The sequence below is a fragment of the Ambystoma mexicanum genome, chromosome 10 (assembly GCF_040938575.1).
Source record: "Ambystoma mexicanum isolate Mex_15411 chromosome 10, UKY_AmexF1_1, whole genome shotgun sequence".
Lineage (NCBI taxonomy): Eukaryota > Metazoa > Chordata > Amphibia > Caudata > Ambystomatidae > Ambystoma > Ambystoma mexicanum.
This window is the reverse complement of record NC_090932.1, coordinates 535191147-535216819: the sequence shown is the minus strand read 5'-3', so window position 1 is coordinate 535216819 and position 25673 is coordinate 535191147. Positions and strand designations below refer to the sequence as shown.

The window sequence follows — 25673 nt, the reverse complement described above, 5'->3', positions numbered from 1 at the left end:
AATCCATGGAGAGGTGGATCCACGGCCTACTTGGGGGTGGTTCTTGCTGCAAAAGACCCACTGGTTTGGAGGTAAGGTACTTGCTGGATGCACAGGTAGGACAAGTACTGACGTAGATTCCTACATCGTTGACATAGTCAGGCCACCAGAAATAACGAGATACTGATTCCAATGTGGCCTTCTAACCTTTGTGACCGGCCAAGGGAGTATCATGACACCAAGAGAGGATACGTTTCTGCAATTCCTTACCAGGAATATATAAGGATTGGTCCTTGAAAAGAAGTCCCTTTCTTTCCTTTGAATTAAATAAGGGAACGTTGGCTTCTAGAGTTTGGCTGGAGAGGACTTCACTAAGAAAGGTGTTGGCCACAGTCGTAAATGCCTTGCCATGTAGCAACAATTCTTGTCTCTGGCCAGGTTCAATTTCAAACCCTAGGCTGCGAGACAGAGCATTAGCCAGTGCGTTGTCTTTACCAGGAACATAGGAGATTTCGAAGTCAAACTGGGAAAAATAATAAGCCCACCGGGGATGTCTGGCATTCCTACACCCCATCGGTTGTAATACGCGTAGGTAGTTGTGATCTGTGCGTACCGTGAAACGGTGTAACGCACCCTGCAATAAGTGATGCCATTCCTCCCATGCGTGTTGATAGCGAGCAGCTCCCTTTCTATCACGGAATAATTCTGCTCCAAAGTATTAAGGGTTCTGGACAAATACGCCACAGGGTGTTCCAAGCCATCTGACCCCTTTTGCAAGAGGGCGGCCCCAATAGCTCCTCCGGAGGCATCTGCTTCCATGATAAAGGGTTTTGCTTGATCTGGTTGGACTAGGATGGGAGCAGAAGTGAAGGCCTGTTTTAGATTTTGAAAGGCAGTATCTGCTTCAGAGGACCAAACAAACTTTACTCCCTTCTTCAATAATGAGGTTATCGGAAGGATAAGATTACAAAATCCAGCAATAAATTGCTGATAGAAGTTGGAAAGACCAAGAAAGCGATGTACGTCCTTCACGTTCTTGGGAATGGGCCACTGTATTATCGCCTTGGTCTTTTCAAGGTCCATGCAAACACCTTCTGAGGATAATATGAAGCCCAGGTATGCTACAGAAGAGGAGTCAAAAATGCACTTCTCTGATTTGGCGTACATGTGGTTTGCAAGTAAACGCCTGAGGACTTCACGGACATGCTGACGATGTTCAGAGAGAGAGGTAGAGTAGACCAGAATATCGTCTAAATAGACGACCACATTAGAAGACAGAACGTCAGCGAATAATTTGTCCACAAATCTTTGGAATACTGCAGGGACGTTGACCAATCCAAAGCGTATGACCCTATATTCAAAGTGTCCCAGAGGGGTACGGAAGGCAGTCTTCCACTCATCCCCTGATCCGATGCGAAGAAGAGGGTAAGCACCCCTCAGATCCAGTTTCGTGAAGACTGTGGCTCCCTGAACTGCTTGCAGTACTGCCTTAATCAGTGGCATCGGGTAACGATCCTTAACAGTCAATCTATTAAGACCCCTGTAGTAGATGCATGGTCTTAATTCTGTGGATCCCTTCTTGGGGATAAAGAACAATGAGGCCCCAGCTGGTGACTTGGATTCTTGGATAAGGCCATTCTGCAAGTTAGCGTCCAAGTACTGCTTAAGGGCCTTACGTTCTGATAGCGACAAGGTGTACATCCTGCCAAACGGAATAGAAGCATCCGAGATAGTATCAATAGCACAGTCTTCTTTGTGGTGAGGAGGAAAGGTATTAGGTTGTTTGTCGGTGAATACTTCAAAAAAGTCCTAGTAATAATGAGAAATAGCATGAACAGCTGCAGCTGACAAACATTCTTCTTGGTTGGACAAAGGAGGTTTGGTAGGAATGTGGAGGCACTCCTTTAGACAAAAGAAGGATTGAAACCTGATGGTGTTGTTTACCCAGTTAATAACATGGTTGTGCATGCGTAACCAGGCAATACCCAGAATCACTGGGAAATGCGCCGCCCTGATAAGATCGAAAACAATGTCTTCATAGTGCTGGAACATCTGAACCCTGAGTCATGCAGTCTCATACTTGATGGGTCCTGAAGACAGAGGAGAGCCATCCACTCCTTCTACTGGCACGGTCTGCATCTTCATATGTATGGGTATGCCGTTTTCTTGGGCCCAGTTGATATCTAGGAAGTTACCAGCGGCACCACAGTCGAGCATTGCCATGGCGTCCCAAGACGTAGAGTCACCAAACAATAATTTCACTGAAAACACCTTCAAGCGAGTGTCCTCCTTGGGTGCTGTAGGCAAGGTATGGAGGCAGGGAGTTTGACCTGAATCCCCGGACCTTTCCCTGCTTAGGTTCGGGGGGGGGAAGCGTTTCCCTGTCGGCGAGGAGGGACTTCCAGACAATGGGCCTCATTACACGTTATCCGGTAAAATCCAGCCATTACTGGCATGGCGCTATTAACGTGTCCGGCTTGGCATGATGCCGCTTATAGCGTGGCATTATGAGTACGCGGACACGAGCACAGCGCCATGCCGTTAATGACCCTACCTTCATGCCACAAAAGACGCCAAAAAGTCCCTTATCGGCATTGACGAAAGCGCTGATAGCACTTCCGACCTCCCGCTACATGCAAATAGCGGTCACCACTAATAGCGGTGACTGTAAAATTGCAGAACCGGAAATAGCGTCATCGCACAGGAACGGGAAAGAGCACGGCGGCCATCTTTAAAAAAACATTCCAGTGCCATCCTCAGCACCCAGGACCTGTTTCCACACGACTCCAACACCAAATCATCCCGGATACCCTGACGATGCCAAAGGCCATCAAGGAAGGCGCGGATCGGCAGCGCAAAGAAAAATTCACCATCGAGGAGCTGATCATGTTAACCGAGACCCTTGCCGCCAATGCCAATGTTGTTTTCGCCAATGACATGTGGCATGAGACACTCGTGAAGAAAAAGGCCATCTGGGCAGAGGTGGCCCACCAAGTCAGTGCGGTGGGCACCACCACCCGCACTGTCAAGGACTGCAGAAAGCGGTGGGAAGATCTACGGCTCCGGGTCCGCAGCATACTGGCTGAAAATCACAACCTGGCTATGGCCACAGGAGGTGGCGCTGATTCACCAATCAAACTCCGGGAGTGGGAGGAGACCTGCGCCAGCACAATGGCGTGGAATCCATCGAGGGAGTCGGAGACATGGAGCGTGGTGCGCTCACTTCATCAGATGGAGGCGAGTGTACACATTAAACAATGCACTGTAAAGGGTGAGGGGCCCCCCAAATCTGAGTCCAGGATCAGCCCATGGATCCAGCCACAAACATACATGCACACAACCCTGCCAATGTGAGTGTCACACCCCAACACACACACATGCACGCATCACCACATACACGTACAACAAGGACCCATCAATGCATGACCTCTTTAGTTGGGAATCCCCATTAACGGATTCCCAACTAAAGAGGTCCCAATGCATAGAGCGGCATGACGTAATCATTCTGCATAAGGCACGTAGAACCATCACCAATGATATTCCCTATTTTTGTCCCCCACAGGATCACAGACAGACAGTGATGAACAGGGCACTGTGACACATGCTCCCCCAGCCAAGAAAAAGGCCAGGACACAGGGGACACCGCCACCACCTCAAGGGGCACAGGGAGGAGTGACCACCAGCAGAGGGGTAAAAGCAGCAAGAGCGCCAGTTCAACGCGGCCTGAAGCCACGGCTGCTACAACTGCTGCACCCATGGCAGTGTTCCCCCCGTCATTGGAAACAAGCACAGAGGGCCCGCTCTCTGCTGCCACCAGTTCCACTGGTGAGGCAGCAGCCACTGTGCCGCTGTCGGACGTGGAGGAGACCATTGACCTTGAAACGCAAAGGCAGACCCCCAGCCCGCCGCAATCCATTGAGCCAAGCCCACGGCCACCATCGCAATCAAGTAGCCATGGACAATCTGGCAACGACACCGTGGAAAAGCGATTGGAGCCCTCAGGTGTCCTCACCTGATGGCCGAGGCATGGACCAGGGCGCAGCAGCCACCCCAAGAGCTGGACGCAGTCGCCATGACCTGTCAACCATCAGCAGAGGCAGGTGGAAATTACAGTGCTGGTTGGCCAGCATGTGGAAGAGGCAGCCCGTCTGAGGGAGGAGGTTAGGTCGAATGCAAGCCAGACAAGAGAGGGCATGGAGGCCTGCACAAACAGGCTGTGCGAGGAGATGGCCCAACTGAGGCAAGTCCTCACACGCATAGCAGACGCTATGGAGCGACAATATCCCCCCCACCACAGGATCAACCGGGCACCTCCTCCTCTGCGAGTTCACGTCAGACAAGCCCCCGCCGCCGCTCCTTGCGCACGCCATCCCAACCTCCCAATGGCGGTGGAGGCCATGAGAAGTAGGGCCAGGAAGAACTAGCTGGCACATGTGCAGCAGGACACCTACGCACTACAAGCCACACATGGGGGTGTTGGGGGGGGGGGGAGGGGGAATGGGTGTTGCACAGTTGGGGCCATGCACTTTTTGTTCACGAATTAATCATAATACACTGTTGACAAGTTGAAACACAGGCTTCGTCTTCATCATTGTGTATGTGTACTTTATTGGGGACCGGGCCCATTGTGCGCCTCACGACATACAGCAGGGCAACAATACCAATCTCCATCTAAAAGAGTTTACCCTTGTCTCTCAGAATATTTGAAAAATCAGATGCTGACGCACATCGTGTCCCTCCTGGCCATCACCTCTTGCATGTCCTGCCGGCCAATTTCCCCCATCCTCATCCCCATCAACATCATCTTCATCAGGTGGTTGCATGTCAATGTCAGGGGGCATAGGCACATTCCGTCTGATACACATATTGTGCTGCATGACCCATGCCATGGTTATCTTCGGCACTTTGTCATGGCCGTACAGGAGAGTCTCACCCAGCCAGCTTAGGCACCAGAGCCGTGTCTTGAGAAGGCCAAATGCCTGCTCAATCACGATGCGGGTACGGTTCTGTGCAAGGTTCTATTCCTCTTCGTGCCTGTTCTGTGGGTTCCATATAGGGGTAAGGAGCCAACTCTTCAGGGGATAGCCAGCATCACCTGCATGGGTGGAACAATGGGGCCTTGTTACTGGTCACCTCAATTGCAACCTGGACATTTCACACTAATTCTGTTAGCATTCTGATTGGAATCCACGAATCCCAGCATGCATGGAGACGATCAGTGTAACTGCAATGTGAGAAGGTAAGCTAGTCCCTGCAAGTGGACATGCACCATGCATGCCTCTGGCAGTATTTCCCCATGTCCTGTGTGTGGATAGGTCCTAGGTGTTCCTGGGCCCAGACAACCTTTGTACGACACTGCTAGTGTACTGCCATTATGATTCCAATGTCCCCATGCTGTGAAGCGGCACATCAGTAGTGGTGTACGGGTGTGGTTCTGTACAATGGCTACAGGTGATCCATTTGCATGCACTCAAGGGCACATATCTGTTGTGATGTTGTTCAACGCACATTTACATTATGCATATTGGCTGCATGTAGCAGCTTTGTGTCATGTATGGTATGGTATGATGTGCAATGTGCATGTGGATAGATGTGTCATGTATTGCATTATGGATTGATGTCTTTGTTGTGCAGTTTACTACTTGCATGTGGTTTCGTGTCCTCTCCATTGTGGGCTGTGTTGGTGGACATTGGCGTACATCTGTATGTCCCTTTATTGTACCGACGACAGTCCACAACCAGTTGGAGTATGCATCTCTCCCCGCCCCCAAACACACCCCACATCACACTGCCATGTGCCTGCCCTGCTACTCACCAAGTAGCCACAAACTTTGTCCAGCATGGCGCTCCATGTTGCGTGGTATCATTGAGTTCCGCAGGACCATTGATTCATGGGTTGATCAGGGGTATCGGTCACGACAATGTGTTATTCTTTTTTGAGTCACATACCATTTGGACATGGAGTGGTAATGCTTTCTGTTTCAGTAGACAGCCTCATTGTGATGTGGGGGCACCATTTCCACATGGGTACAGTCGATTGCCCCCATGCTATTTGGGATGCATGCCAATGAATAGATGCCAACTTTGTCGTTGGAGATCTCCTGGGCTGTCCGTGGCAGGGATATGTGTTCACTTGTGTGCTTCATGGGGGCATCGAGCACCTGGGTTAGCGTGCGTGTGAATACTGGTTGTGAAATGCCATGCATCTGCCCTGCCATATGCTGGTAGGTGCCTGTGACCAGGTAGTGGAGCACAGTTACCACCTTCAGTAGAGGGGGGATGGCAGTACAAATGTCTATGTGGCTCACTATGTCGTTGTGATTCAGGTCCACCAAGGTGGTGATGGTATCCCGGTCCAGGCAGCACAGGGTGTGTATCTGCTCAGGGGTTAGGTTGAATGGAATGGCTAGAATCCTGGGGATTGCTGGCTGCCTCTGTGGTATGACTGGGTGCACTGGTGTGGCTTGCTGGGTCAGTATCGCCATACTCCTCCCCCTGCGTCTCCTCTGTGCTGCCCGTTGTTGTTGGTGCTGCAATGCAATCATGTCCTCAAGCCCATGTAATGCTGCAGGTATTGAAACCATCTTGGTGTGGGAAGGCGTGTGGTGTGCTCCTTTTGTGCTGCCCCAGTCTCCATTGCCTCCACCTGTGCTGTTATGGCCACCTGTGGCAGGTGGGGACACTACTCAGCTCTCTCTTAACATGTGGTTCGCAATGCCGGTATTTCCTCTATGCCGGTATGGGCTTCTTCGGTCAATACCATGCCACTATTTGCATGTCTGCATGCCTTGTAATGGCGTGCTATTAGCGCCATGCCGCTATTTCCGACCTGAGGGGTCGCGCGCCCATGGACTGGCCGCTATTAGTGGCACCGTTCTTAGCGGTGCCGATAATAGCGGCCAGTCCGGGTCGTGATTAGCTAGGGAATTTAGTGATACCAGTAATCCCTTACCGGTACCGTTATTCCCTTACCGCCTAACGTGTAATGAGGCCCAATATCTTAGGAGGTGTTTTTGAGACCCACAGTACATACATAAGCCGAGATCTCACCTTCTTTTTCGTTCCTCAGCAGTCAATGGACCTCTTGTAGTTCCTATCTGCATGGGTTTGTCATTAGATGAAGACCTGACCCTGTCACCAGAAGAGGAAGGAAGTAACTGAGGTGGTGGTGGCAGGCAGGTTCTTCGTCTCTCTTGGCGCCTTTGCCCCAACCTGAACTCGAACTGCAAGGCAAGAGAGACAAGTTCTTGGAACGACTAAGGTCCAGCAATTCATGCTAACTCGTCTTTGATGTCTTCATGAAACCCCCTACGTAAGAAGGTCTATTGGGCCGAGTCGGGCCATCCCGAAATAGCCTCCAATCTCAAGAAAGTAGACACATATGTCTGTACATCCAAGCTCTCTTGTCTCAGATCAGGCATAGCCTCATATGAAGCATATTGTACTTATGGACGTTCGAATCGTGTCCTGAACAACTGAGTAAAGGTGGCATAATCATTGGTGGATGGATCGGACTGTGTTATTAACGGTGTAGCCCAGGCTAAGGCATTCCCGACCAAATTGAATACTAGAAACCCTATTCGGGCTCTGTCTGTCTCAAAGGCCTGAGGGCGGAATGTAAAATACATCGAACAGGAGTCTAGAAACTCTTTTATCGTCTTTGGATTGCCATCATATTTCCCAAATGGCAGTGGTAGGTGTGGTTAAGTCCCCTTTACTCTCTTCACGGGTATTAACTTGCTGTTTCAAAGTGAGGTTCTCAGCACGGAGGGACTGGACCTCTGTGGTCAGACTTTGAATTGCTCCTACTAACTCCTGGTATTGTTCCAAGGAAGGCGAGCAAAAGGGGGGTGGCCCTATCTCTTGAAGCCACAATCAGTTAGATGGTGTGCCTATTGTCAGAAGACATAGCCGTTGAAACGCTTATTCAAAAATTGTGAGTGTATTGATAACACTCAACTTATCTAAAAGGTAGAAAACCAAGTAGAGGAATATTCAGAAAAACAACTAGAAGAATAACCACTAAATAATAGCAAAAATAATTTTATTTTTAATCATGCTAAAACCAATATAAAAAATACTTTGTTGAAAGGAGAAAAAGCAGTCTACACCGTAAGTGTAAAGATAAACACAGCAAAAGGTATTTTTAACAAAGCCAAGATAGTCTAATACACATGGAAAGTGTTGTGGGGTTAGTACGTGAAAATGGTGTTGTATAAGCACTAGATGTGCCATAACAAACACTAAGGAGTAGAGCACTACTTGATTGAACCAGCTACATCAGAAGGAAAACCTATTAGGTATCTTTTTGTGAGAGTCGACATATGTTTCGGCTAGTGGCACCAAAGGAAATCAGGCAATGCACAAAACAGTTGTCTGTTGATGCAGGTATAGCCGTCTTCAGGACAGGGGGAAGGGAACAATATGAAACATGATAGTGTTGGTACTTTTGTAAACAAAGAACCCACTACAAAATAAACAAACATGAACACATAAATATATACAAAGTGGTTGTAGAAAAATGCATGTTGAAACACTGAATGTTACAAGAGCAGAGTCTTCTTTGATAGTGCACATCATTACTATCATCACTGGTTGTGGCCAAGAGACAAGCATGTGGTACTTGATTTTTCATGCATTATAGAGAAGGGCGTATTTGTTTGGACCTTCCAACTAGCAAATATGAAGAGCTAAGAAAAACAACATATGTCTATTTTTGGCAGCAAGAAATAGGGTAAACTCACCTATGTATTGAATGAGGAAAAAATCTGGTAAATGCTTAACGAAATGCAACAAAAGCCAAGTGTGCTTTTGGTCCAAGTAGGCAGAAAAGATCTATCAATAGAAAAAAAAAACTGATGGTCAGTGTAACTCGCAGGAGGGTTATAACTGTATTTAAGGTTGTTTAAATGCGTTAGGTGTTAGTCAAACTAAGTCGATATTCGGACATCAAGAAATGGCGTGGTGAGCACACGTACCTGTATTTATTGCTGTAAAGACTTATGATGTGTGACCACGAATCGTATTTGTAAGTAATATTCGGTCCGGGATGCAGTGTCTCTCAATAATGGCATTCCTAGGGTATGCTGTTAGACAACAAATGCAGAAAAAGCGTGGTGAGAGAGACGCTACGAAACTGCAGGGGATCTACAGACATAGCCATTGTGTCCGGTGGAGCATGATTGTTACCTCTATGTTTGAGGGAAGGCGAGTCCACTTAATGTTGGTTTTATCCGGCCGTGTTGGCGCCGATGGAATAATACCTAGCAAGATATGGACAACAGGAAAGGACAATTAGGAACTGATACACTGTGTCCTGTCCGATGCGTGGAGGAGCCATATAGGCAGCTTACCTTGTTACTGCCTGCAGAGCTGAGCGGAGCGGGTGGTCTCGCCAGGAATACGTTCGCTGTGATTCGAACGCAGGGGGCGTGGCAGCCAGCGTGTTCCGGACCGTGTGGGGTTATGTGTCCGCACTGTCGTGGTCAGCTGTGAGTGAGTGAAACGTGATCTTATAGTATAAATGTCGGAAGTGACGTTCCGGCATGAAAACTAGCACGCTCTTATGTCGGGTGTTACCGAGTGGAAGCGGAGCGGTCTAATGGTGCGCCATTGGACTGGAAAACGCATTAGTACACATCATGATCAACAGTTAACAGCAACACGAGTATGTCCTAACCCTATTTAATGAAGGCCTCAGTCCCAGGAGAACAATAGCAGGAGAAAAATACGCGTTGTGTGCCCTGACCATGCCTCAAAAAATAGCTTAGTTCTAACTATCATATAAAGGCATGCAGTAGTAATCTGATACCTAAAAAAATGATTACGGGAGGAGGTGGTGTACTCAATATGCAGGGAACTGTAGAAAGCAGGGAGCCCCCCCAGAAGAAAAGGGACCACTCCACTGTGGTGTTTAAACCCCGTTTCACAGTACCTAAATTAAAAATAAATTTTTTCTCAGTTTTTTTTTTTAACTTTATTTTCAATGTAGAGAAAGAAGACATCAATTTTAAAAAGCAATAACATTTACAAAATTATATACAAATTCACAGAAACATCAAAAACAATAGTATCTATAGAAACGAAACCCACCCTAACCCGCAGTTCACATCTCATTGCCTACAAAATCTAATTCAATACAGTTCTTGTTTTGTGAGGAGCAAATCTCTATTGCCGCCTCGAGTCGGCACTGGGATGGTTTGGACGATGAGCCAAAATAAATCATTGGGGGAATGTTTCAACTGAGTGAAATGTGCCACCATGGGTTTGTTGTCGATCTTGTTTTTAATACACGAGCAATGCTCGCATATACTTTGTTTTACTGGACGCTTTGTCTTACCGATGTACAGTAAGTTACATGGGCATTTTATGCCATAGATGGCCCACGGGGTGTTGCAATTGGAAAAACCCGATAGGGTCCATTTCATTTCGTACAGTGCAAGTATTTTCACATTTTTCGTTAGGGAGCAGACAGAACATGAGCCACATTCATAGTGGCCTACCACTGGTGGTAACGACCATAGAGTTGTCTGGGAATCAACTGGCTTCCCTGTAATGGGATACGTGTATACAAGTTTGTCTCTAAGGTTGGATTGTCTCTTGAACGCAAAACGTGGTGTGGAGGGATCAAAGTCAGGAGTCTTTATGATATGCCAATTTTTTATTATTGTCTTCCTCAAATGGTAGCTGATGGGTGAAAAAGTAGACACACAGGTGATTTTATCTAGTGCACTTCTAATAGCTGGTGGTAAACAACTTTGTCTATTAGTGTGCTTTGCTCTTCTATATGCTCGTTGGATGGTTCTTGAGGGGTAACCACGGTTTAATAGGCAAGTTTTAAAAATCTTCTCTTTACGGTCCAGAACTATCGTCACCGAGGTGCCCCGCACGCCTCTTCCTTGCAGGACGCCAACGCTCTGTTGTCGACGAGCACCGCTAGGAACGAAGCTGCCACTTCCCTGCCGTAGTTCACCCTGTTCACTGTCGGACGTTCGACGACCCTTGACTCCTGCCTTAAAGGGAGGGCACTCAAGAAGGGCAGTCGATTCCCCGACACCGAACGCCAAGTTTCCCGACACCTCTCGACGATCCGTGGCTCCCGCCTGAAAGGGAGGCACTCAAGAAGGATCGGTCGAAGCATCGTCAGAGAACTCTACTCCACCAGGTACATTGGGGGGGTAAAACCTTAATAGGAAGAAGTGAGACTATTGAACATATGGACTGGGCTTGTGCAATATATCCTTATTTTACAGGTTGCCCAGGTGGGGGGATCTCCACACAGAACTGTGTCTAGGTAACGGGGCCAGCATTCTGCCTATTGTTTCAACCATCTTACGTTCCTGCCTATCTCTATTGCTGGTTTCCTTGTTATTAATCTGTGTGACATTTTAACCGTACAGTTGATGCACTTTAATGAGATTTGATAACATTAGTGGTACCACTTTAGAATTGTATATATTTATCATTATTGACTTCCGAGTACAAAGTGCGTTATTGTGATCGTGTACATACCTTTGAATATTAATTATATAAAGACTGTGTTTTCAGTAATACAGTGTGTGGACATTCCTTTGTGGGGGTTTGGGGACTACACTGTACTTAAGAACCAGCCTACATCACCTCCTGAGAAGCTAGGCCTTGATTGCTCGTCCATTACTACCATATAGAGAATCTTGGCTGGGGTCCGCTGTGCCTCTCCTCTACCATATAGAGAGCGGAAGTACAGACACCCCCTACCAGTCTTTACAGTGGGTTCTTTGTTTACAAAAGTACGGCCATTCAGAAGTACTCAACATTATCAAGTTTTCATATTGTTCCCTTCCTCCTGTCCTGAAGACGACTATACCTGCATCAACAGACAACTATTTTGTGCATTGCCTGATTTCTTTTGGTGCCACTAGCCGAAACATATGTCGACTCTCACAAAAAGAAACCTAAAATACCTAATAGGTTTTCCTTCTGATAGAGCTGGTTCAATAAAGTAGTGCTCTACTCCTTAGTGTTTGATATTGCACATCTAGTGCTTATACAGCACCATTTTCACATACTAACCCCACAACACTTTCCATGTGTATTAGACTATCTCGCCTTTGTTAAAAATACCTTTTGCTGTGTTTATCTTTACACTTACTGTGAAGACTGCTTTTTTTATTTTTGCTATTATTTAGTGGTTATTCTTCTAGTTGTTTTTCTAAATGTTTTTCTAAATATTCCTCTACTTGGTTTTCTACCTTTAGATAAGTTGAGTGTTACCAATACACTCACAATTTTTGAATAAGCGTTTCAGCGGCTTTGGCTTCTGACAATAGGCATACCATCTACCTGATTGTGGCTTCAAGAGATAGGGTCACCACCCCCCCTTTTGCTCTCCTTTTACGTCCTCTTTGATCCCTGAGGGTGGTGCTCCCATAAACCGGATCTTCCCGAATCTCAAAATAGATTGTTCCAAGGAAGCCATTTGAACCTTTTGGCGTCGTCACTCTGTCAAAATCTGAAAATCCTTCCCACCCTTCCTCCTCACCTCTGTCTTTAGATGGAAACTCCTGGGGGTCGGTTCGTCATCTACTGCTTGATTCCTTATTTCCTTCTGTCTTCTTTCTGGTCTTCTTTTTGTGCAGGTAAGGACGAGCTCCGGCGGAGGCCACGTTGTCTGGATGACTGAACACCCGACAACGCGGAACCCCGGGAACAAGCCCCAAAACAGGGAAAAAGCCTCCTGGCTGAAAAAACCCTGAAGAGTCTTAAATATGAAGTTGAAGTCAATGGCCCTCATTCCGGGTTTGGAGGTAAGTAACGCTCCTTACCGGCATTGCGTAAATAGCGTGTCCGGGCAGTTATCAGTCCGCAAATAGAGGACCATTACGACTTCGCTGGCACGAGCTTTACGCCATGCCGGTAAGGTCATTACTGCCATGCCATTAAAGGCACCCTAAATGCCCTTAGCAGCATCAAGCATAGCGCAGATAGCACTACCGACAAGGTCTAATGCGGCAATAGCGGTGACCGTTATTAGCGATGACTGCTAATAACGGTCACCGCTAATAACGGTCACCGCTAATAAGCGGAACCAGAAGTAGCGCCATCGCACAGGAACGGGAAGGAGCACAGCTGCAATCTTTAAAAACACAATCCATTGTCATCCTCACCACACAGGACCCTTTGGACTCTGCTGTTGTCGTGAAAAGATCCACCTATTATACCACTATGCCCAAGGCCCTGAAGAAGGCAGCTGCCCGCCAGTGGAAAGAAAGATTTAATTAGGATGAGCTGCAGATGGTATGGTGTTTGACACACTGCAGGAGCATGCTGTTATAGTTTTCAGCAATAACATGAAGAGGGAGGCAATACTGAAGAAAAAGGAGATCTTGGCACTTGTTGCTCGGAAGGTCAGTGCTGTTGGGGACACCCCACGCACCATCAAAGACTGTCGCAAGCGCTGGGACGACCTGCGACTGAGAGTTTGAAACATTCTCTCAGTGAACCAGAGCCAGGCAATGGGAACAGGAGGAGGTCCTAGCTCTCCATGAAGCTCACCCGATGGGAGGACATCTGCGCCAGCATGATAGGAATGGAGGGGATAGAAGGTGTTGGCGAGATGGAGTGTTTCGCCACAACAGCGGGCGATGGAGGTGAGTGTCCTAAGAAAACATTGTAATGCCAAGTCTGATGAAAGTCAACCAATATGTCAGTCCAAAGAGTTAAGCCATGGTCCAATACACACACACTCCCAGCAAAGTAGGCGGACGCATCACAGACACATGCAGATGCCTGTTGCAAGGCAATGCCGTACCTGACACATACCACACAAAGATGTAAATGCCATGAGTCACACAGCGTTCAGGCCCAAAATACTATGCATGTCAGATAGCATTGCTCTTGGCCAACATGAGTGACGCCGATGTATACCTGCAGAACCCACCCATGCATCAACCAACATGCTCATCCAAACACAAATGCCTATTACCCCCAATTGTGTGGATGATCAATTGTCCAAATGTATTTATGATGCCTATCAAAACATCACTCATGCCGTCCCTCTCTTCGACCCCCACAGGCTCTGACCATGACAGCGATGGGCAGGACGCAACCCCTGCACAGACCACACCCCGGAAGAGGTCCCAGGATGATGCCAACCACCCTTCGACCTCGTGGGGACAACCCAGGGGCCGCTGTGCAACAACAGGCAAGACACCCCAGGTAGCCATTAGACCGGTGCAGCCAAGGCCCTTAGAGGGCGAAGCACCACCACCACCACCTGTCAACAGCTAACTGGAATTCTTCAGACCCACTACCCTCCTCCGACTCCACACCTGTCGAGCTGGAATCCGTGTTGAAGTGGACTGGCTCGCGGTACTGATGTAGTGATGGAGTTGAGTACCTATCGCAATAGGAAGCCACAGTGGCCACCGGTGAGCTGTAACCCCTGTGGCCTCTCCACCAAGATGGGCGAAAAATATGGGGAAAAAGCCGTAGGCTAAAGAAAAACCACTGCCAGTTGAGTCCTCCTTGGTAGCTGGAAGTAGCACGAAGAACAGATGACGAATTATCCGGAATACAGGGGTGGTACGTAGAATATAATCGTCGTTCCCGGAGCAAACAACGCCAGGCAGGAAGAAGTCTTGTCAGGTGAGATGGAGGTAAACCACTGAACAGGAAATATCGTTCCGCGATGGTAAATGCAGGCAGGCAGAGCGTGGGCAATACTGGGAGGACAAATGACCAGTAAGAAATAGTAGAGGAATGAAAAAGGATCCGAGCGGAAAGAAAGGGAGAAAGGAATTAGATAAAGTCAGGGAACGCCAAAGCACTGGAGGAGAAAGGAAGGTAGAGAGGAGGCCAGCGGTTAAGGCGTAAGAGTACGTGAGAGGAAGCGAAAGAGGAGGGGGCTAAGTTCCGGGACCGTAGCGAAGAAAGTACACCGTAGAGAAATAGTAGATCAAAATGAGTGCTGGAACAAAACACAGGATCGTGCAGAATGCAAAGACTCTGACGTTGCAACGTGCGGATCGCTGGGAGAACCGGAAACAAATACCTCCCAGCCAGCCGCGCACTAGCAACAGAATGGAAAAAGACTAGACCATCACCTCACCCAAAGAAACAACGTGATGGAACATTCAATGGCCGCTCCACCGAAAACGGTGCCAATGCTTCCAGGAGCCGGCACGCATGACACCACCCATTGGCCACCCTGAGGAATCAGGCGAGGCACCACATTCAGAGGAGTCCGATTTGGCTGGGGAGTTGGCAGCCACAGCACCCCTGGCTGTGGAGGACACACTGGATGACATATCTGTGCCTGTTGAGGACAATGTATCGGATGTGGTCCGTACGCCAAGTCCACCAGCATCCCCACAAATATCGTCCCTCGATACAAAGCACGCCACCACCCCGGAGCACTCTGATCAGGAGCAGATGGAAGGGCACTTCAGTCCCATTTTGACGACTAGGGAGGCTGAGCAGACTGAGCAGGAAAGCCAGGGACCAACAACATCCACAGGTGCACCCGCAGGGCCGCATCAGTCAGAACAGCTTACTGCCCATGTGCAGCAGTTTGTCGAGGACAACAGACTGGCCAGACTGGAGTGGCGTGAGAACTTCGTTCTATAGGTAGGTCCATCAAGGACAACACTGCCTCTATGGCCAAATCGTTTGCAGACAACACCAGCCACCTCTGCGAGGAGGTCTCGGCCCTCCGCCAGGTCTTAGGCCACATAGCGGATGCCATGGAGGCAGGGCATCCTGCTACCCAATCCCAGCAGGCCGCCACACCGTCATCCTCCAGTTCGACGCAGACGAGCCAGCTCCGCAGGTCGGCACGTACCCTACGCCGCCAAGACATGCCACCACCTGGACCAGGGAGTGCCAATTGATAGACAGGGCAGCCTCATGTAGGCATTCAACACCCAATGGGACATGTGGTGGGTGAGTTGTGGGGCGAGGGGTAGACGGGTGAGGGTGTGTGGGGGAGTTGTTGAGGGAGGTGGAGGGGAGTGAGGGTGGTGGAGGGTTGTTGCACTTTCATTAACATTGTTATATTTTATACACCGTTGTGTGAAAAGCAAGATCTGAGTGGACATTCATCATTGCGCATGTGTCATTTATTCATATACAGTGCATAGTGTACATGTACCCCCACACCCAGTGCCCTCTGTCCAACTATCATGTCACCCACTGCTGCCATGTGTGTCAGAAATATTGTGCAATCCCTGACTGGCTCACAGCACGTCCCTCCTGTGCATCGGCACCGCAATGATGTCCGGCCACATCTTCTTCATCCCCTTCATCATCACCAGGTGGTAGCAGTTCAATGTCAGGAGGCAGGGGCACGTTCCGGCGGATACACATATTGTGCACCATGACGCATGCCATGATGATCTTGGCCACCTTCTCATGCCTGTAGAGGAGTGCCCCACCCGACCGGCTGAGGCAGCAAAATCGTGACTTCAACAGGCTAAAGGTCTGCTCAATGACCACACGGGTACAGGAACGATTGTAGTCCTCCTCGTGCCTGTTCTGTGGATTTCAGACAGGGGTGAGGAGCCATGGCTTCAAGGGATGGCCACTATCACATGCATGAGAGGCAATAAAAGGTAAATGTTAGTCGATTCATAATGGACAGCTGTACTAGTCACACATGCCTGCAGATTATCATTGCCCACATGCACATGTCCCTGGATGTATTTACGCCATTTTCAGTCCCTCAATGTGTCCTGTGCCATGGACTAATGGTGTGGGTTGCACCTTTAATATGATACATGGTGGACACTGACGTCTTGTTGCACATGCATTGTGTACGCATACAGCTGTGTTAGTGTCAAATTAGTGAGGTGTTGTGTTCTGTGAAATTTACTTAGAGGGAGCGTTGGCAGTAGTCTTTGCAATATTGGGCAATCAGCGCTGATCATTCCCATGGTGACATGCAGCACTCTTGTGGGTGTGGCGGCCCTGTGACAAACAGTGGGTTCCCTCGTTGATTCAGTTTGATGCACTCACAGGGATGCTTGTCCTGTGTGGTGATATGCTGGAGACAGCAACATAGTGCATATGCACTCGAGGTGCTGGATGGCGTTACGGAGGGTGACGGCCGCTGATGAGTGGTGCACGTGTTGTGGGATATGGGGTGGTTTCGTGTTAGTCATGTAGTGATAGGTGTCAACCTTACTTCATTCATATATGATTTGGGTGTCATGTACCATTTGGGGCACAGTGTTCGGTGATGTGCACATCGTGCAGTCACATCAACATTGACATCATGGTGGTGTGTGCATCTCTCCCCCCATTTCAATGCCATGTGCCAGTCCTGCAACTTACCAAGCAGCCAGGCACGTCGTCCAGCATGTCGCTCCTCGTAGAGTTCCGCAGGACCATAGAGTCATGAGTTGATCCAGGATATCCGGCACAACAATGTGTGATGATCTTGCTGGTATTGCATACCATCTGCACATTGATGGAGTGGTATGGCTTGCGGTTGCGGTACACCACCTCCATGGCATGCGGGACCACAAACTCCACGTGGGTGCAGACGAGGACACCTACACAATTTGGCATGCCTGCCAGTGCATGGAAGACAACCTTTGTATCAAATATCTCCTGGGGAGTCCGTGGTAGGGATATGTAGTCCCTTGTGTGCTTGAGGAGGGCATCCAGCACTTGGTTCAGTATCCCAGAAAATAAGGGTTGTGATATGCCATGCAGCTGGCCCACTGTGTGCTGGTAGGTGCCCGTGGCCAGGAAGTGGAGCACAGACACCACCTTTAGTAGCGGGGGGATGGCAGTGCGTATTTCTATGAGGCTGGCAATGTCGTTGCCTATCATGTCCACTATGTTGGTGATGGTGTCCCGGTCCAACCGGTACAGGGTGTGGATCTGCTCAGGGGTTAGATTTAATGGACTGGGTCTGATGCGAGGGATTGGCGACTGCCTACGAGGGACTACTGGGTGCACTGGTGGTAATTGCTGGGCCTGTCTCACCCTCCTTCTCCTCCTGCGTCTCCTCTGTGCTGCCTGTTGTTGCTGCTGTTGTTGTTGTTGTAGTTGCTGTTGTTGCTGTAGTTGTAGCAGTATAGGCATGTCCTCCAGAGCCATGATTGCAACAGCTAGTGGTAGCATTTTGGTGTAGGAAGGGGTGTGGTGTGTGGGTGTGTGGGTGTACTCCTTTTATACTGGGCCAGACTCCATTGAGTCCACCTCAATGTGTGCACATGTGGCAGTTGGCTTGATTGCTGTTCGCTGTTTGTGGGTGGTTCGCGATGCATGTATGGCTGGCTTCGTGCAGCCCCTGATTACCGCCTTCGGGATGCCGGTATTTGCATATCCGCGTGGGTTGTGATGTCCTCCTATTACCGGCATGCAAGTATTTGTTCCCCGAAGGGGCGCGTGTATGCGCACATGCCGGTATGAGGGGGCACGGTATGGGCGGTGCTGGTATTGGCGGGTTGTCGGGTTGGAATGCCCCAGACCCGTTAACGATGTCGCTATTACCATTCCGCCTTCCTTTTTCATTACCTCCATTCTCGTAATGAGGCGTCTTGGGCCTCATTACGAGTAGCGCAGTAAAAACGGGGTCATTACCGGCATGGCGGAACGAGCGGGTCCGTGTTCGTATGACGCGCTAATAGCGGGTGATTACGAGTGCGCAAGCACGCGCGAACCCCCATGCCGGTAATGGCCATACTGGCATGCAGCAAAAGGCCCTCCAACCCCCCGATAGCGCCATCACGGGACCCACCGATACTGCCTAGGAGGAACCCCTAAATACCGACCCGGTAATACCAACATGCTAATACCGGGCTCGCAAAACCGTACCCGGAAATAACGTCATCGTGTCGGAACTGGAAATGGGCCGGCGGCCATCTTTAAAAACACAATCCATTGCAATCCTCACAAACCACCAGTTGTTTCCTGGAGAGCTCTGTGCCAATACTTCCATAATGTCCGAAGCAATCCGGAAGACCACCCCCCGGCTGCAGAAAGAACGTTTTTCCGACGCTGAATTAAATATGCTAGCGGACACCCTTGCTGCACATGCAGATCTCATGACATCCCAGAACATGAAGCGTGAGGTGCAGCAGCAGAAGAAGGACATCTGGCAGGAGGTAGCCTGCAAGGTGTCGGCTGTAGGAACCGCCCCACGTATTGTCAAGAACTGCAGGAATAGGTGGAATGACCTCCGCTTGAGGGTCCGTAACATCATGGCAAGCAACAGGAGGGAGGCCATGGCCACAGGCGGGGGTTCCCACTCTCCTGCCAAAATGCTCCCCTGGGAGGAGACCGCAAGCCGCTTCATTAATCCAGAGTCCGTCGAGGGATTTGGGGAGATGGAGACGGGTGCGGCATCATCACCAGAAGGAGGTGAGAGACCCTGCAGATCCCTGTAGGGGAAACCATGATGTAGCACAAGTGATGTGGAAGAGAGTCTAGGCAAGGCAATGCATGTCCCAACACCCACATGAACATATCCAAGTCCACATGGCGGGCCAAACCCTGCCAGACAGAAATGCATGCTGATGCCAATCCCATAACTAACACACAGCTAACACACATGGACCGTGCCCATGTAATACATCACACAAACCCCAAATCAACGGCATTTCAACCTGCCATGCAGCAAATGCCAAAATGCCCCCTCAGACTACCCTGTGTGACACACCTGTAAGACATGAATGCATGATTAAAGAAATAATGAACAGCACCATAGTATGCTTCTGGCATGTAACACCATCACTGACGTCCTGCATCTTTTCTACCCCCCCAGGCACCGATGGAGAAGATGCCAGCCAAGACACCACCGAGGCCATCCACGTCCCGCACACAGAAAAGGGCTACAGCCACCACCACCTCCGGGCAGCCAAGCAGGCCACACCTACAGCCAGTGTGCCTGACACAGCCGAGACACAGTTGACAACACCTACAGCCAGTGTGCCTGACACACTCGAGACCCAGCAGCCCACACCCACACCAGTGGAAGAGGAGTCCATAGTAGCACTGGCCACCACTGAAGATGACTTTGAGGAGTGTGTGGACCTGAAGGAGTCACACAAGTGACATGTACACACACTTCAGTTCCCGTGTCCACCCCCCGCCCCAAATTCAGCCCTCACCCACCTACAGCAGTGCTGATCCCTGCCTGCATGATTCGGACCTGAGCCCCTTCCCCGAGGACAGCACTGAAGAAGCAGGCCCTGTGACAGCACCCCCCACCACTCCTGCTCCCACCAACACCCTCGAGTCATGGCTGGGCAGGGTAGAGGCCTGACAGGAGGCGATGTTGGGGCTCCTGCGGCTATACATAGCAGATGGCGAGGACACCAGGCGGGAAATAGCCACTGCCATAGCGGGTACCACTGCCGCTATTACCGCCAACACAGCCGCAGTGAATGCGTCGGCAGTGCTGATGAGGGACTGTCTGGTGGCAATAACACAGGTACTAACATCAATCCTGCTCCACATGCAGCGGCCACGCCTTGCAGCAGGCGTGGAACCTGCCACCGACTCCTCATCAGCAACCACACCTGATTCCTCAGTCGCCACCAGCCCTGTGCGTCAGACCAGAAGGAGTGCAAGGCACACCGAAATGCTGCCCCCGGACAGCAAAAAGTCCCGCAAGTAGTGTGGGCGGACACTGGGAGTGGGACACATGGTTGGGGGTGAATGGGAGCATTTTGTGGAGTTTATTGGGGGTGTTTGGGAGTTCACTGGGGGGGTTTGGGGGAGGTTGTCACATTTTTGCAGTTTGATCCAATACACCCGTTTTGAGAAAAAAACATGATGGCTGGACATTGGTGATTTGGTGTGTATCCATTTATTGTATGACCGTGTTCTGTGCCCAAATCCCAACATTCCCTGTGTGCATGTGCACATGAACCCTGTGTGTCACTGACACATGTCTGTGAAAGTCCCTGAGGTTCAGAGGTATTCGTGAATCAAGGTTCAGAGGTATTCGTGAATCGGTGATTGCCGTACTGCATGGCCATCCTGTGCATCACGTACTGGCAGGGGTGCTGCTTCACCTCCGTCTCCATCCTCATCATCCTCACCCGGTGCATGCATGTCAATGGCCCTCATTACGACCCTGGCGGAAAGGGGAAAACGATGGCGGAAATGCAATACCGCCATCGAAAAGCGCTCGGTGCGACTATGACCCGTCACCGCAAAGTACGAAGCCATTAGCGACACCGTAGTGAACGCCAACGCTAACTGCACTAAGCACGCGCGCGCGCACCATGCCAAACCGCAAACACCACCATGGTGCAACGGTACGGCAATTCCGACCCTAGCGGACATGTACCTAACGCCATCAGGCATGGCGGAATGGACCATTCCGCCATGGCCAGAAATACGGCATCGTGAACCAACCGTAAATGGCCCACTGAGTGCCTGTACTCCACTCCCTGGCCACATTGCACAACTCCTGGCAGGCGCAATGTACTCACACCATGCAACCAGTGAAATCTACAATTCACCCATGCATGCCAACGTAGAAATGCATGCAGGTGTTCGAAGCGCCCCGTGAGTGGGCATCCATGTACGGCATTTCACCATAGCCGTACTGATGCAGCACAGGCATGTGAAGGTACAAGACATCAAAATGGAAATCAAGAACACATGACACAAAACAACAGTAGTCCCCCATCGCTTGCCACCAGCGCAAGGCAACATCCAAAACAGCATCCTGAGGGGGATTGCACCAGACCTGTACTCTTGCCAGTAAACAAACCAACCATCAGCAGAAGCATGTACCACACAAGTTGGCAGAGTGACTGAGCAGCCAGGCACATCCCAAGAGGGGCCGATGGGAGCTGCAGGGCACAGATGGCATGAATACAGAAGCTATTCCAATGGACATGACCCCAGTCCCCCTCCAACAAACGCACGCAAACACAGGCACCTGTGACCAGCCACATTCTGAACATCCCATCATACCATCAATCGACCTGGCTGACAGGCACCAGTCGGCCAAAAGCCAATCCCCCGCCCCTGAACAGCACATCATGTAAACAGTCACAATGGCAGCCCCTATCCGTGACCACACTGTGCTACGTAGGCAAAAGCGGCCAGTACTGTACCACACAACTCAACTCAGAAGGCGGAACACAATGCAGATCATCTCGCAATACATACCGCCACAAATCGAAAATCGCCACATCACCTGCAAAGAATAACGCAACACGCCAAATATCGGAATACAATTTAAATGCACATCCAAATGACAAAGGCCTCACAGCAATTTGTAAAATAACACCAAAACATCCATCATCACCGAGGGCTGCATCTGCAATAATTGACCAGCTTCCACTTGTGTGACGCCCTGTACCATCATGGCACACAGGGCCAACATCAACGTTCCAAAAGGCAACATGGAAGCGGCAAGAACCGCAGGTCCGTCCCATGAGGCAGGCACTAGTCCAGCTGAAAGGCCGAAATGTTGCACCTAGCCACCAGAACAGCGTAAGGGCATGTGGCCCATTGGCGATCGTCCCATAAGATCGTAATGCTGCTCCACTGATTCACCCGAAGCTGCAGGTGTCGAGAGTAAAAACCATCTGGAGGAGTGGCGTACAGATGGCATCTGCAATAGGGCAGGAGATACCTGTCACCAAAATGAAACACAAATTAACCGATTGCACTACATGACACATGATGCATCACTATCTTCATTCAACACACCAAATCCACACCCATATGCATGCTAGGCCACTCCAAAGGAATATACACACCCCTAAATCAGTATCGATACATAACGAAACCAATCGAGGTTAATACACCATTGGCAACGTCGGTTACTGTGCATGCGTCCGTCAAGATAGAACCCATGACATGGGATTAGTAACGTGCCTAGACACAAGTGTATGAAGGCGCGTCGAGACAGGGAGGATCCGACAAGGGCAGATAGACGTAAGTCCCACTATGGCAGCCTTGCATCACATAGCGCAGGGGAAGGGGATTGAATCAAAAAACACATGTACATGGCAGACCCTAAATGGAATCATCTGTCCATGCATCCATTCATCATTCCCTCATCCCGCAATGAAAACGCATGAACATTCACTCACATAATATGTGAAACTTCCATCGCGTCTGTGCGTAATGCAGTCTGCAAAAACCACTGTGCTCCTGGCCGGATCTGTAGTGTCGTGAAGCTAGATGGACTTGGGAACGTCCTGCCTTATCGTCCACTACGCTATTGCGCATCCCATTCAATTCATGTCATTCATTGCTTGCTCGTTATGGGCCCTGTCCCAAGGACATTCAACAATAGAACGTTACATTTCCAGGCAGACCTGTGGGCGTCTCCTCACCGCTACTTCGCAACCAAAAATCCTGGCCTTCGAATTCCACACTTGCAACATTACGTCGAAAAGGCTTCTGTGAACGCTTGCATTCACAATTACATCAATGTAGTGCGGCTGTGTGTCATAATGCTAACTGGCTGCAATCACAAATGGGACGCCACGCCCGTCGGTGAAGTACGATACTGTGCTGCATGAGGGTCGGCCATCGATCGAGCCCTACATACCACTGACTCTTCACAGGTATGTAAGCGGCTGCAATCATAGCATGTGTAACAATGGGAGCATAGCATGAAAATCAGTCAAAGTACATCACACTGCCATCGGGATTTGATACATGATTCCAACCCCAAGATGCCATGCGGCCAAATGCAGCCTTACGTGCGGGACGTGCTCGGCCAGAAGGGATTGCATCTGCCACAGATTCATTCAATCAGCACAGGTGGAGGCCATACAGGCCGACAGCACATATATAGCAGACCCAAACCCCTCCCACAACCACTCCCACTCCAAAATGCTACCGGCAGGACTAGCGATGTTGGGCCTGGGGCACCAGATAGCACTGCAAGTGCTACAACTACAAGAAGACGACGAACAACAACAGGTACAACAACCGGGCGCACAGGGGAGACGGAGGAGAAGGAGGAGGAGGAGGGCAAGGCAGGGTCAGCAAGGCCCACAAGCACTGCCACTACCACCACGCAGGCGGCCCGCAATCCCACGCCTCCGAGCTGATCCGTTCAACCTCACTGCTGAGCAGATCCACACCCTCTACCGTTTGGACCGGGACACCATAATCGCCATTGTGGACATGACACATGCTGACCTCGTGAGCATGATAGATAGCCCAACCGCCATCCCACCCCTACTGAAGGTGGTGTCTGTACTCCACTTCCTGGCCACAGGCACCTACCAGCACACAGTGGGACAGTTGCATGGCATTTCACAGCCACTGTTCTCACGGACACTCTCCCAAGTGCACGATGCCCTCCTGAAGCACGCCGACGACCACATCACACTACCACGCACGTACCAGGAGATTACCAACGCAAAGGTGGGATTCCATGCACTTGGCGGCATCCCGGGTTGCATTGGTGCCATCGACTGCACCCATGTTGAATTGGTTGTCCCACATGCCATGGAGGTCCAGTACCGCAACCGGAAACAATTTCATTCAATCAATGTGCAAATGGTGTGTGACTCCAACAAGATCTTTACGCATTGTTGTGCCAGATTTCCAGGATCTACCCATGATTCTATGGTCCTGAGGAACACAAGAATACCACGCTACATGGAGCGACACGCAGGGCACAGATCCTGGCTACTCGGTGAGTCTCATTCCATGCATGACATCGTGGCCCATTTGATGCGTCAATGACCTTGCAGGAGGGGGGGGGGCTACTTAGCACTATCATTCCACTGACACCCTTTATTCGTCCCATACAGGTGATGCCGGGTATCCACTGAAGAGATGGCTCCTTACACCAATCCGGAACCCACAGAACCAGCATGAGGAGGACTACAACCATGCCCACTCACGTAGCCGTGTGGTCATTGAACAGGCATTCGGCCTACTGAAGGCTCGTTTCCGCAGCCTCAGCAGGTCTGGCGGGGCACTCATGTACAGCCATGAGAGGGTTTCTAAGATGGTCATGGCATGTGTCATGCTGCACAACATGTGCATACGTAGGAATGTGCCCATGCCCCCTGACGCTGTACTGCATGCACCTGAAGATGATGATGATGAGGGTGGGGATGTGGAGGGACGCCAGGGAGTCCATGAGGCACAGGATGCACGTGCAATCCGACAGAGCATCATAGATGCATGCTTCTAGCAACCACGCATGGTGCCTATTACACGGAAAGGGGACCTGTGGCACTGTGTGTGTGTAGTACACGCACATAGTGGACTGTACGCCTATGAAGGCCTCGTACGCAAATATCAATGTCCACACATGTCATTGGATGATAATGAAGTGCTGTATTGTTAATGTGATTTGATTCATACACCCTATGGACCCGCCACCCAGTGAAGCCCAACACACCCCCTCCACCCTACTTCCTCCCCCCCCAACACCAGTGTCCAGATATGCATGCTGCCCGTGGGTAGACGCTATTGCAAGCCCCCTCTACGGGTATCAGGGGCACCCCTGCCCGTGGAGCGCAGGTTCCTGCCAGATCTGCGTTGGGGGCTGCCCTGGACGGAACTTGCCACGGATGACGTCTCTGCCTGCTCGCGTCCATGCATGTCTCTGAGGGTTTGTGAGAGCTCCGAGAGCACACGGCGCACAGCAGCAAGTTCAGCACAAACGTCTTTGGACGTCGCATGCAGTTCCCCCCTCAGGCTCTCGGTGCTTTTCTCCATTTGTGCTCTCAGGCTCTCGGTGCTTCTCTCCATTTCTCCCC

At 50.1% G+C, this 25673-nt stretch overlaps 1 protein-coding gene across 1 annotated transcript in view; it reads right to left on the bottom strand.

The window, feature by feature from the left end:
* The window catches only part of SEPTIN2 (septin 2), a 1372599-nt gene extending 1363141 nt beyond the window's left edge, over positions 1–9458 (bottom strand). Inside the window, exons 1-4 of the mRNA XM_069618110.1 lie at positions 9333–9458; positions 9169–9242; positions 8958–9065; positions 8724–8814 (exon numbers count right to left, since the gene is read on the bottom strand). The gene's annotated coding sequence lies outside the window, so the exon portion shown is untranslated. The remainder of the gene's footprint in view (positions 1–8723; positions 8815–8957; positions 9066–9168; positions 9243–9332) is intronic.
* Between the last annotated feature and the right edge of the window lie 16215 nt (positions 9459–25673).